Here is a 10,667-nt window from a genome sequence, read left to right on the forward strand (position 1 = left end):
CCGCAGCGCTGGCGGCGCGGCCGAAGGAAGGAAGGAAGGATTCCTCCCGGACCGCGGACGTGCCGCCGCGCCGTGGAGCTCACCCGGCCAGCGGGCCCAGAGCACAGAGGGGACTATTTCCCGGCGGCGGCGGCGCAGGGATCCCGGCGGGCGGGATGGCGGGCCCGGTGGTGCCGCGGCCAGGGCGGGAGGAGCCGCGGCCGCGCAGGGGCCGAGCGGGGACGGGAGGCGCGGGAGGGGCCCGGCCACCTCAGGGCCGGGGCCGCGGAGCGGGGAAAGACGGTGCTGTCACATCGCTGAAATCGCACGATGTGGGAACCTGTGCTGGCTTTTCTTTCTAAATTCAAAAAGTGATCTATTTATTTACCTGTTTAGTGAATTCCGGTGCGTTACCAAGTGCTGCGGTGTTACCATCCAGTTTATCTCCAATATTCACGTTTTATGAGGTAAAAAAGGGCTGAGACGGGCTCCAGACCGAGTTACAGTGTGACAACAGTCTTGCTGCTTAATCTGGAGATGCGTTATTAGTCTGGTTTGTTCTGTGCAAACGCATTTAATGTTCTTGTGGCTATGATTTAATATGTGTTATAGATATTTTTAATGATACCCTGATAGTTTGTCAGTCCGATTTCCAGATGTAGGGAAAAAAGTATAACTTTTAATTGCTGTATATCAAATTAAAGTCTCATGTTCCAGCTAAGAGTGTCTGACACAATCCATTACCCTTTGTCACATCTCAGCATTCTTCCCCAACTTTGCCTTGGCGGCTGTCTGCCCCAAGCTGGTGGGTTGGTTGATTGATTGACTGACTGACGATTGAGGAGTGCTAGCAGGAATAGTGCAGCTGCTTTCTTAGGTGAGATAAAGGGGAGATGACCACTTGTGTCCATACTTATGGCTACTAAGTGTTCATGTTGGCTTATAGTTGGATGCAGTTGTGTTTGCTGTTTCTTGATGCTTGCCTTGAAAACAGCACATAATGATCAAATTATATACTTTTGAAAAACCTTCGTATATGTGTGCTTCCTAGAATATGTCAGGAAGATATTGTCAAGACTATTCCTGCTTTGGGAGTTTTGTGGTCTTTGAAGAACTGGTTTTGTGACAACTTTTGGCCGATGGCTATCAAAAATGCAAGTAAACAAGCTGTTACTCCTCTATGCTTGCTGTTTTTCATGAGCTGGAGAGAAAGATGAGCAAGGACAAGGTAGGAGCAGCAGGTGGTTGACTGCCTGCAAGTACCTCAACAATTGAGGATTTGCAGCCTCACAGTTTAATGTACACAAAAAAAACTCACAATAGGAAAACACTGAAATGCCAGAGCCATGGGAAAATCTTGAACCAAAGTTTGTACTTTTAAGACACAAAATTTACAAAAAGCAGGAAATCATTACGAAAACTTGCAGGAAATTGGGATTTGTTGTTTTAGTTGTAAGGCCATCTATTTGAGAATTTTTTATCTTTATTTTCTATGGATGTGAAATTTGGGCATACAACTGTATTTGTCTGACAGTACTTAACTACTGATAAAAGCTACTGGAAGTTTTAGTAAGCTGTTACAGCTTTCAGGAATGTTAAGTTCTTACAGGTGTCATGAAAGTAACCACCTGAAAGCAAGAGAGATTCCTTGTGTCATGGTTTGGAGGAGAATTGTCAGAAGAGCTTGGCCTTTTCTCTTTCTGCTCCTGATGGAGCTGCATTTTGGAGGTTACATGAAAGGGCTTAGGTTTGCTTAGTCAAGTACTTAGATATTAGCAGATCCATATAATGATTATTTTCCTGCATGCAGTCTGAAAGTTGGGCTATTTCTTCTCTTGTCTTCTGTTTTAATTTTTTTTTTTGTTTGGTTGTTTTTTATCTCTCTCTGCACAGTTCCTCTGTCACATTCAGTATATGAGTGCTTCTGGATTGGATGTGACATGATAATCAAATAGTTGTTTGTGAGATTGGTGCTGCATTTGTTACAGAAACTATGCATAAGGAGTCATCTTAGATTAATGTTAGCATATAGAATCACAGGTTGGGCTGGAAGGAACCTTAAATATCATCGAGTTCCAAACCCTTGCCAAGGGCAAAGATGCCACTCACTAGATGAAGATTCTCAGAGCCCCATCCAACCTGGCCTTGGACACTTCCAGGGATGGGGCATCCACAACCTCTCCTTGCTTTATGTTGTCTCCTTTCTTCTGTATATCCTTCCTTCCCTGTATCCCTATTTGTAATTTTTGTTTCCGGACATAAGCCCTAGAGGGCAGCAAAGCAACCAAAGCATTCAGAAGATGCAGATTGGGCCCGTCTGAAGATTCTCTTTAGGAGCCCGTCGGTTTTTCATTCTTGGAGATTATGCCTTTCTTCTTAAAACGTGTTTCCCAAGTCATAGTTTCAGGGGGAAGGTTTGTGTTTGGGCAGGGATCCTTGGGGTACAAAGTGGATTGCAACAGAGAGGAAGGGAATTAGGGAATGGACAAGTTGAAGACAAGGAAGGTGAACCAGTTGCTTCTTTCCTTTTAGTGAAGTTGCTAAAAAGTAGAAACAGAAGCTCAAAAGGAAGCAGCTTTCCCTATCCATCAATTAACTCAGCTTAAAACCTACACAGCTTCTGAGGATGTTCCACACAGGCTTGAGACCTTGTGCAATTTTTGTTGGTGTGGGTTCTTGGAGTTCATTGCAAACCAGACTCTGATTGGAGTGTGGGCTCCTGCATATTATTACCTTACAGTAAGGGCTAATGATGGTATTACACTGTTGAGTGGTGAGCTAGGGGAAGGTAAAGACTGTTTATTCAGAAGAAACTAAATTCTTCAAACGAGGTTTTAACATGCCTGTATTACTTTAGAATCATTTAGGATGGAAATGACCTCTAAAATTGAGTCCCACCATTAACCCAACACTGCCAAGTCTTCGCTAAACCACATCCCTAAGTGCCACATCCATGCTTCTTTTAAATACTGCCAGGGATGGTGACTCCACTGCTTCCTTGAGCAGCCTGCTGCAATGCTTGACTGCTCTCTCTGTGAAGAAAGTTTTCCAAATATCCAATCTAAACCTCTCCTGATGCAACTGGAGGCTGTTTCCTCTCATCCTGTTACTACCTGTGAGAAGAGACCATCCCCACCTGGCCACGGCCTCTTTCCAGGCAGTTGTAGACAGCCATGAATATTCCCCTCAGCCTCCTTCTTTCCAGGTTTAACAACCCCTGCCCACTCAGCTGCTCCTCATAAAATTCGCGCTCCAGACCTTTCACCAGCTTCATTGCTCTTTGGATGCTCTTCATACCCCTTGTATGCCCATCTCAACTATAAGTTTCTAACTCATTAAATTCTAGGTCAGGGAAAGTATTGCAGATCACATGGTTGTCCTTTTTATCTTATGGTGACAGTTTCATGCTTTCAGTTTTTTTGGAAAGAGCATTTTGACAGTTTCCTGTCTTGGGAATGTTGCCTTACACCATTTAAAATCTGTGTCTTTAAATATTTTTAGAAACAGGTCAACAGATTTGTGATGCTTCTCTAGAAAAATTATAGATAGCTGATGTGTGTTTTGTGAAACCCAAAGAAAATAGGATGACTATGGAAACCTTTTGGCAATATCCAGCCTGGAAACTTGTGCTTTAATGTGAAGGTTTATAATTGTTCCATAAAGAAAAGTTAGCTCTTTGTTGTCATAAACATGTTAGGAAAAGCATGCCTGGCATCAAGGTAATTTCAGATAAATTAGACTGCTTGGAGTCTGTTCACGCCTCTGCTGGAAAATATATAGGTGTCATCCATCAAATCCTGTGTTTCTTTTATATGAAACACAACTTGGCCTGCTGGGTGGTAAGTGGGAGGCTTAGAGTGGACAGGGTGAGATTTATTACTTCTTTTACACTGATGATGGTTGTTGCTGTGTTTCATTCAACATTCTTGAGTTTTTCAAGGACTTCACATTTTAGTGGAACCAGGGGAAGATGGTGGATTTTCTACAGCTCTAGAAAATCAGGCCTTCAGTCTCAAGCTAGCCTTTATTAGTATTTTTGAATTCTAGTCCTAAACTTTTAAGGCAGAAGTTAGTAAAAATTTGTTCTATATTAAAATGAAACAGCAAAGCATTTCCTGCCTTTCTACTGTTAATATCTCCCAAGTGAGATTTTTTTCCTTTGTTTTCTTTCTTTTTGTAGTGCTGTTTCCAATTGAAGATTTCAAGAGTTATCTGCTTTCCAGATCTGAATGGAATTCTTCTGCATCAGAACAGGTAACTAATAAGGTAAATTATTCTTGGGAGATGAAGAAAGTCATGTTGCAGTTCCTTTGAGAAGTTAAAGGACTTCAGCAGCTGTAGATACTTTTTCCTATTTAAATGCCTGTCACCAGGTATCATATCATATTGCCAAAATTTGAGACTCAGACTGTGTTGTACAGTGTTAATGGTGGATACATTGAATGGAGTGGGGAGTGTTAGGACTTGGCACTCTGTTAAAAATAGTATTTTGAGATAAATTATTTGTTGCACTGTTGGAAGGCTTGTTCAGGAATGAGCATAATGGGTTAGTGCTAATATCCATCTTGCCCAGTACTTTGATCCTGACAGTTCTACAGAGGAACTCATTTTGGAGTGGGTGCCATAGTCTCCATTCTGTGTTGGCAAGAAGCCTATTCTTGGTCTTCTAAAGATTTTAACTCTGAAGTGTAAAGCTTGGTATCTTAAAAAAAAAACTTGTTCCTATGGATGTGTTACAGAAACTTCTGTTCCACCTTTATGTATTTGTAGACTTGTTTCGGTGACTTCCTACATGTGAATTTTACTGACACTGTATGATTATTTTTTTTTCCTTAGAAAGAAATTATTTTATCTTTTTCTTGACAGGAGAGACAGCTGTTCCTGCTCAGCCCCTTCAGTATCATTGTTTCATTTCTCTTCAGTTAATCGAAATATCTGGTGAGCTGTACTGTTTGCAAAGAGCAAAGAGGTTCTGTGTCCATTTGAATATGATAACACACTGTGGGAAAAGCTGAGTGTAGCTGACTTCATCTTGTGCTACACAGGCAACTCAGGACAATAGGTCATTTCAGAAAGTCAGTCTACAGATATCATCTAACCACTTATATTTTTGCCTACCCTTTTTAAAGGAAATTTTGGTAATAGCTGGCAGTATGTCTTTGAATCAGAGCATTGACATTCAGTATTGTCAGTGAAGATTCTCAGACTGTGTATGAAGATATTGTATACATGGCTGAAATGGTAGAACCTCTGTACAAATACTTGGGGTTTAGGGCTAGTTGTTTCCCACAAAAGGGAAAAAATTGATCATAATTGTTTTGGTAAGCTAGTGTGCTTTTACTTTGTCCTCTTTCACTTTTGCACACTTACCTAAACCACTTTTCATAGGACTGTTCAGCAGAAAGCAGAGGTCACCTAATTGATACTTAAAGCTGTTGAACTTCTGTAAGAAATGTAGTTTGGTTCTCCTGCACAATGTTTACATTTTTGTGTGTTTGTTGTGGTTTGGGAGGGGTTTTGTTTGCTGTTCTAAACGCAAAGCAAGTGCTTTGATTCCATGTGGTTGGGGAAACTGTGCTAAACTTAGCTTTACTCTTGTCAGGTTGCCTGTCACTGTGCTAACTTGAAAACTTGAAGAGGTGACCATTTGCTGTGAGGTAATGATATTTATGCTCTCTCCTGTGGATCTCTTCTCCTTTTCCTTCCATGAAGCAACATCACAAACACTGTACAAGATTTTCTCCTTGCAGTTAATAGTACCAAGTGCTTATTTTGTTGAGAAAAATGTTCTTTAAAACATTCTAGAATAAGAAAAGAAAATGCTCTGCTGTGTTACCATTGTTGTGTGCCTAATCCTGAAAAAGAGAGAACTTTGCCCCAAACACTTTACAGTTTGTTTGGGATCCAGCCAGTGTATGTAATTGGAAATTGAATTTCCAATCAGGAAAGGAAAATGAAGGGAGAATAAAGGAAACATCAGTAATATGTTGGACAAATTATATAAAATTACTGTAACCCTTTACTGCCCATCCATTTAAGAGAAGTCTTATTGCAGGAGTAATCTTGGGGGATCTGAAAGAACCAAATATTAAGAACTTCACTTGAGGAAGATGATGTATTTTTACATGTGGAAAAAAGGTGTAAGAAGTGGTGTAGTAACCTGAAGTGGCAGCTTTTTTTGCTGTATGTCTTAGGCCTTGGACTGTCAGAACATTTTATGCTGTAGCATACTGGCACCTTCTGCTAAATTTTGTCCTCCATAACTTATCCTACCTGGCTTCTTGTGATTTAAGGATGGGGGAAGGAGGGAAGTGGAAAGTAGAAAGTAACACTGTCTAGGGCCAAAAGAAGGTCCCTGATGTATTATAAGAGTTTGTATTTCTCCTTTCTATCTTGTTGTTTCTATAGAAAAGTCTACGCTGTTTCTTAGAAGTCCCTGTGTTATGGAGCTGTGCAGGATTTTGAAGGTCGGTGTTGCTGGACTGTGTAGATATCAAAACATTACTGCTATTTAAGAGTCATATCTTTTCCTGCTGTAACTACTGTTTGGCTCATATAATGATCCACAGTTCAGATATACAGTTAGGAAAGATCAGCAAGAGGTTCTGTTTTAAGGATATCTGTAAGACGGAGTTGCAAGCAACAAAAATATAATCATTAATTAATTTTTTCTCATATAAGTAAGATTTACTTTTCCACATGGAAATTGCTATTATAATACCATTTCACTGGAATTTTCTAGGAGTACAAATGGTTCTCTTAAAAGTATCCTGTTAAAAAACCCAGCAGCTCAACAACAAATGAATCAATATGGCTGTATCTGGCTCTTCAAGTTGTATTGTACAGTGTTTCCAGGAATGATGTTCTCTCTTCTCCTGTCTGAGGCAGATAATGACAACATAAATATAAAACTGAAATCTGCAATTTTGCATTTGAGGGTATGGATCGGTACATAAAGGGTCAATCTACAGTAGCAAAATTGTCCTTGGAAAGAATGAACTGCTCACAAAATTTCTGCTGGAGTGTTTGTTAAACTGAGAGGAAAAACAAAAGCTCAAGCATACACAACTTCAGGGTGAAAATGTTGGATACCACTAGGACCTTGCTATTGTTGGTTTCCACACAGTTTTTAGAAAAACACCCACTCAACTTCACTCTCAGCCAGTGCTTTAAATTCTCTTATTGCTGGAGATGATGTTTTTACTTGCTCTTATATAGTTCACTATCTTCCATCTAAATTACATCCCTTTTAGTGAAGGTGGCTTTGTCCTCAGTTAAATTAAACTAAATAAAACTTGAAATATGTTACAGTCTGGGAACCTGTTATGAGGTCCATTTGTGTTAGACACATATTGTTCTACAAAACCAAAGAGATGACCCAGGTTTCAGAGTTACACTCTGAGCTCACTACCAGAGATCCCTCCCTATGGATACTGCAGAACTGGCAAGGCCATTTTTGAAATGTGATGTTCTGCTGGTTTGTTGTGTAAACATACACTTCTAACAAGTGCATTCCCACCCCATCCACTCGTTCCCTTATTTCACCTTCCCATGTGCCACATGCTGTGTTTTAGTTTGGTAGCTGCAGATAGGTCTGGATATTCTAAAAGAATGTCCTGATACCTCTCTGTACTGTGTGACTTAACAAAGAAGCTTTTGTATTAATTAACTGGTAGCAGTCTTTGCTTCACAATAATAGATGGAAGCAAAAAAAAAAGAATCCTCTTCTACTTGTAAAAAAATTAACCAAAATTGGAAAAGACAAACCTCCCCCCCAGCAAGTATGCAAGTGTTTATGAAAACCAACAGCTCATGGGTTACTAGTTACTAGGTATGAATATGAGTCCAGTACTGATAAAGACCATGGAAAAAACTGCTTTTAAGATATGAAAATTAGTATTAAGTATTAGTATTAAGTATTTTCATAATTAGTATTATGAAAATTAGCTTTTAAGATATAGAAAATTAGTAATTTTTTTCTCAGTGCAATTGCTGGAGATAACAGTAAGACACTAGTTAGAATGAGACAGTTTGGTATCACTTCGTTTAAATTTTAAATGAAAAAAAAAAGGCAGTACTATGCTAGTTACAAAACCCTTCCTTCCCGCTGTCCCTGCCAGATTTATGCTCCTCAGTTGTTTGGCTACTTTTGCATTCTTTGACAGTGGGAGGGAAAAGCAGCAAGGTTTTGTCTACACAGAAAGCAGTAATGCATGTGAGTAATGTGAGTAATGCAGCCTGTTGACATTAGTAAGTGGGAAATATGTGATGAAATGCTGAACTCAGAAAAAATATGAAATAAAGTGACAAGAGTTTAGTCTACTTTTTTTTCCTTCTCTATTCTAGGTTTTTGTTTTTTTGGAGGAGAGGTTGATTTCTGGCTGTTGATAAACCTTCCATAACTGAAAGTACAGGGAACTGGTATGGTAAAGTCTTAAGGTAAGAAACTTTATAAAATATGTGACTTCAAAGCAGGAATTCTGAGTACATAAAAGGCAAAATCTATAAAATATAAGCTCTGTGCAAGAAATTTATTCACTGTGCTGAGGATAGTTTTATGCTGGGTACTCTTTAAGGTGTATTTTTTTGGAGAGGCTGCTTGGAAAGAAGCACTAGCAATGCTTTTACCACTCTCAGCCTCACAGGTGGGATGCTTCTGTCCAGAAAACAAACAATGAGGCTTTTATGACTGTTGGGCTTTTTAAATTTACCAAAGAGTATAATCTGGGGAGTCTGACTCAGTATTATTTGGGAATTCTTGGCATTATTACATTCTTGGAAAATGCTATCTAGTAGAATACAAAGAAAAAAAAAGAGGACTTGCTAGCTAGCACAAGCATATTCCTAACTAGGAGTTATTTTTTTGAATCTGGGCCTAATCCATCTAATTTTCAGTTTTATTCTTTGGACAGTATGTTACGAAAACATAGGATTAAAAGTGGCTTTAAAAAATACTGTTATATTAGAGACTACTATATAACAGTTGAGAGATAAGGATGCAATTAGTAACAATACAGTAATTCAGCCTTCAGAGCTCCTTGCTACTTTACAAAAAACAATCATCCAGAACTATGGGTTCCTGTGTTTATTGTGGACAGGGCATGCAGATAAAGTTATTTGTAACAATTACTTAGCAGGACCCTGCATTCTGTTAGAATTCAAGCAAACTGCATCCAAACTGTTTAATTTTGCGTTGTTTTATATTGATAGAGAGACACAAGAAAAATGAGACCAGTGAAGTACACAATATTTCACAATACACAATATTTAAATAATGTGTAAATATTTAAATATTTAAAAATCCCACCAAACCTGGAACCAAAGAAACTATGGGTATTTTCTATCCTCTCTCTGAGTAACAACAGCAGCAGGTCACTGCCTCTGCTCTGAGGCAGGGAGAGACTGGCCATGCCAGGACAGGGTTGAGCCAAGAGGATTGAGTAGCCACAGCTGCAGTGAGGGGAAGGGTGATAGTGGCTGTTGTCCCAAACAAGATGTGTGGTGACTTTTTGTTGGGTTCTAGGCGTTTTATTTTTTCCCCTCCCTTACTCTGGAAATCCAAGATGCTTTCTCCTATTGAAGAGAAAGGAGAATGGAGATGGACATGCTGTCCAAATGGGGAAAAAATTTCTATGGCCTTTTGAGGTGTTCTTTAAGAAGGAACAGTTCCTCCCTGTTAGCCCACACTCCAAATGTTAGATGTATAAATAAAAACTGGCTGTGTACTCCCTCATCAGTTTTATTTTGAGATTTTTTTCTTACTTTCAGAACATTGGATTTTTTTAGTTATTGTTCCATAATTGTTACCCGTAAAAACTCTGGAGGAAATTCAGTAACTCCAAAATGAGAAAAGTGGTAATATCTATTGTTTGGCAAATGTTATGGCTGCTTAAAAATATTAACATATCTCAGTTCCTAGGTCTACAGTCTGCTGTGTGACTGGATTTTTCTTTGAGTTTATTTCAGACCCCAGAAATAATTGGACCTTTAGGAACCTCAGGCTGAACTTGGTGAGTATCTCAAGATAGTGTAGAAATAAATGGAACAGTTTCAGTAAGATGCACAGATATGTTCTCAAAGTCTTTCCTTTTGATGGACACGTGCTTGTTAAACTACTGACTTGACTTAGTTTTAAGGACTTTGGTTTCTCATTGCTCTTCCCACAAGATAGCAAATAAGGTTAATCACAAGCAACTAAGTATTCATGGATGTTATTACTTAACAGGAAGCCTTTGCCTGCATTCCTTTGGGGGTAAGAATTTGTATAATAATGACTGCTTTATTGATTTGAATGTAAAAATAAATAAATAAAGTTATAATTGTTTCTCCACCTTAGTTGGAATTCAGATGTCTTTTTTTTGTTTAGTAACTTGTGTATTACCTTCTGTAATTTGTTATTTAATCAATTAATGAATTTTGTTTATCAAAAGCCATATGGTAGTATACAAACTGAACTCAATTTAAAGATTGAATGCTCTTTTTCTTTTTAGGGTTGGTGGTAGTTTGTTATAGTTGTGTTATGATTCTTGGTTTTGACAGTTTATTTTTTACAAAGAGCAAAAGGAAGTGTGCAAAACAGAGAAGAAATAAAAAAGACCTTAAATTAACCAGTTCTTTTCAATATAAACCTGCTAAATTCTTAACCTATGAGATGGCCTTAACTACCATGTTTCTTTACCCATTTGGTG

The 10,667-nt window shown here is 38.8% G+C and overlaps 1 long non-coding RNA gene across 4 annotated transcripts; it reads left to right on the forward strand.

Annotated features, from left to right (window-relative positions):
• The first annotated feature begins 13 nt into the window (after positions 1-13).
• LOC118685526 (uncharacterized) lies at positions 14-10,314 on the forward strand. Of its 4 annotated transcripts, XR_004979982.1 has the most exons (5): positions 14-4,233; positions 4,846-4,917; positions 5,582-5,636; positions 6,388-6,446; positions 8,326-10,314. It is a non-coding gene; the product is annotated as an uncharacterized LOC118685526 (long non-coding RNA). The 4 variants fall into 4 exon arrangements; XR_004979981.1 differs by having other exon boundaries at positions 4,846-5,636; XR_004979980.1 differs by having other exon boundaries at positions 14-4,245; positions 4,846-6,446.
• The last annotated feature ends 353 nt before the right edge of the window (positions 10,315-10,667 follow it).

This window comes from Molothrus ater, chromosome 3 (assembly GCF_012460135.2).
Source record: "Molothrus ater isolate BHLD 08-10-18 breed brown headed cowbird chromosome 3, BPBGC_Mater_1.1, whole genome shotgun sequence".
In the NCBI taxonomy this organism is placed as follows: domain Eukaryota; kingdom Metazoa; phylum Chordata; class Aves; order Passeriformes; family Icteridae; genus Molothrus; species Molothrus ater.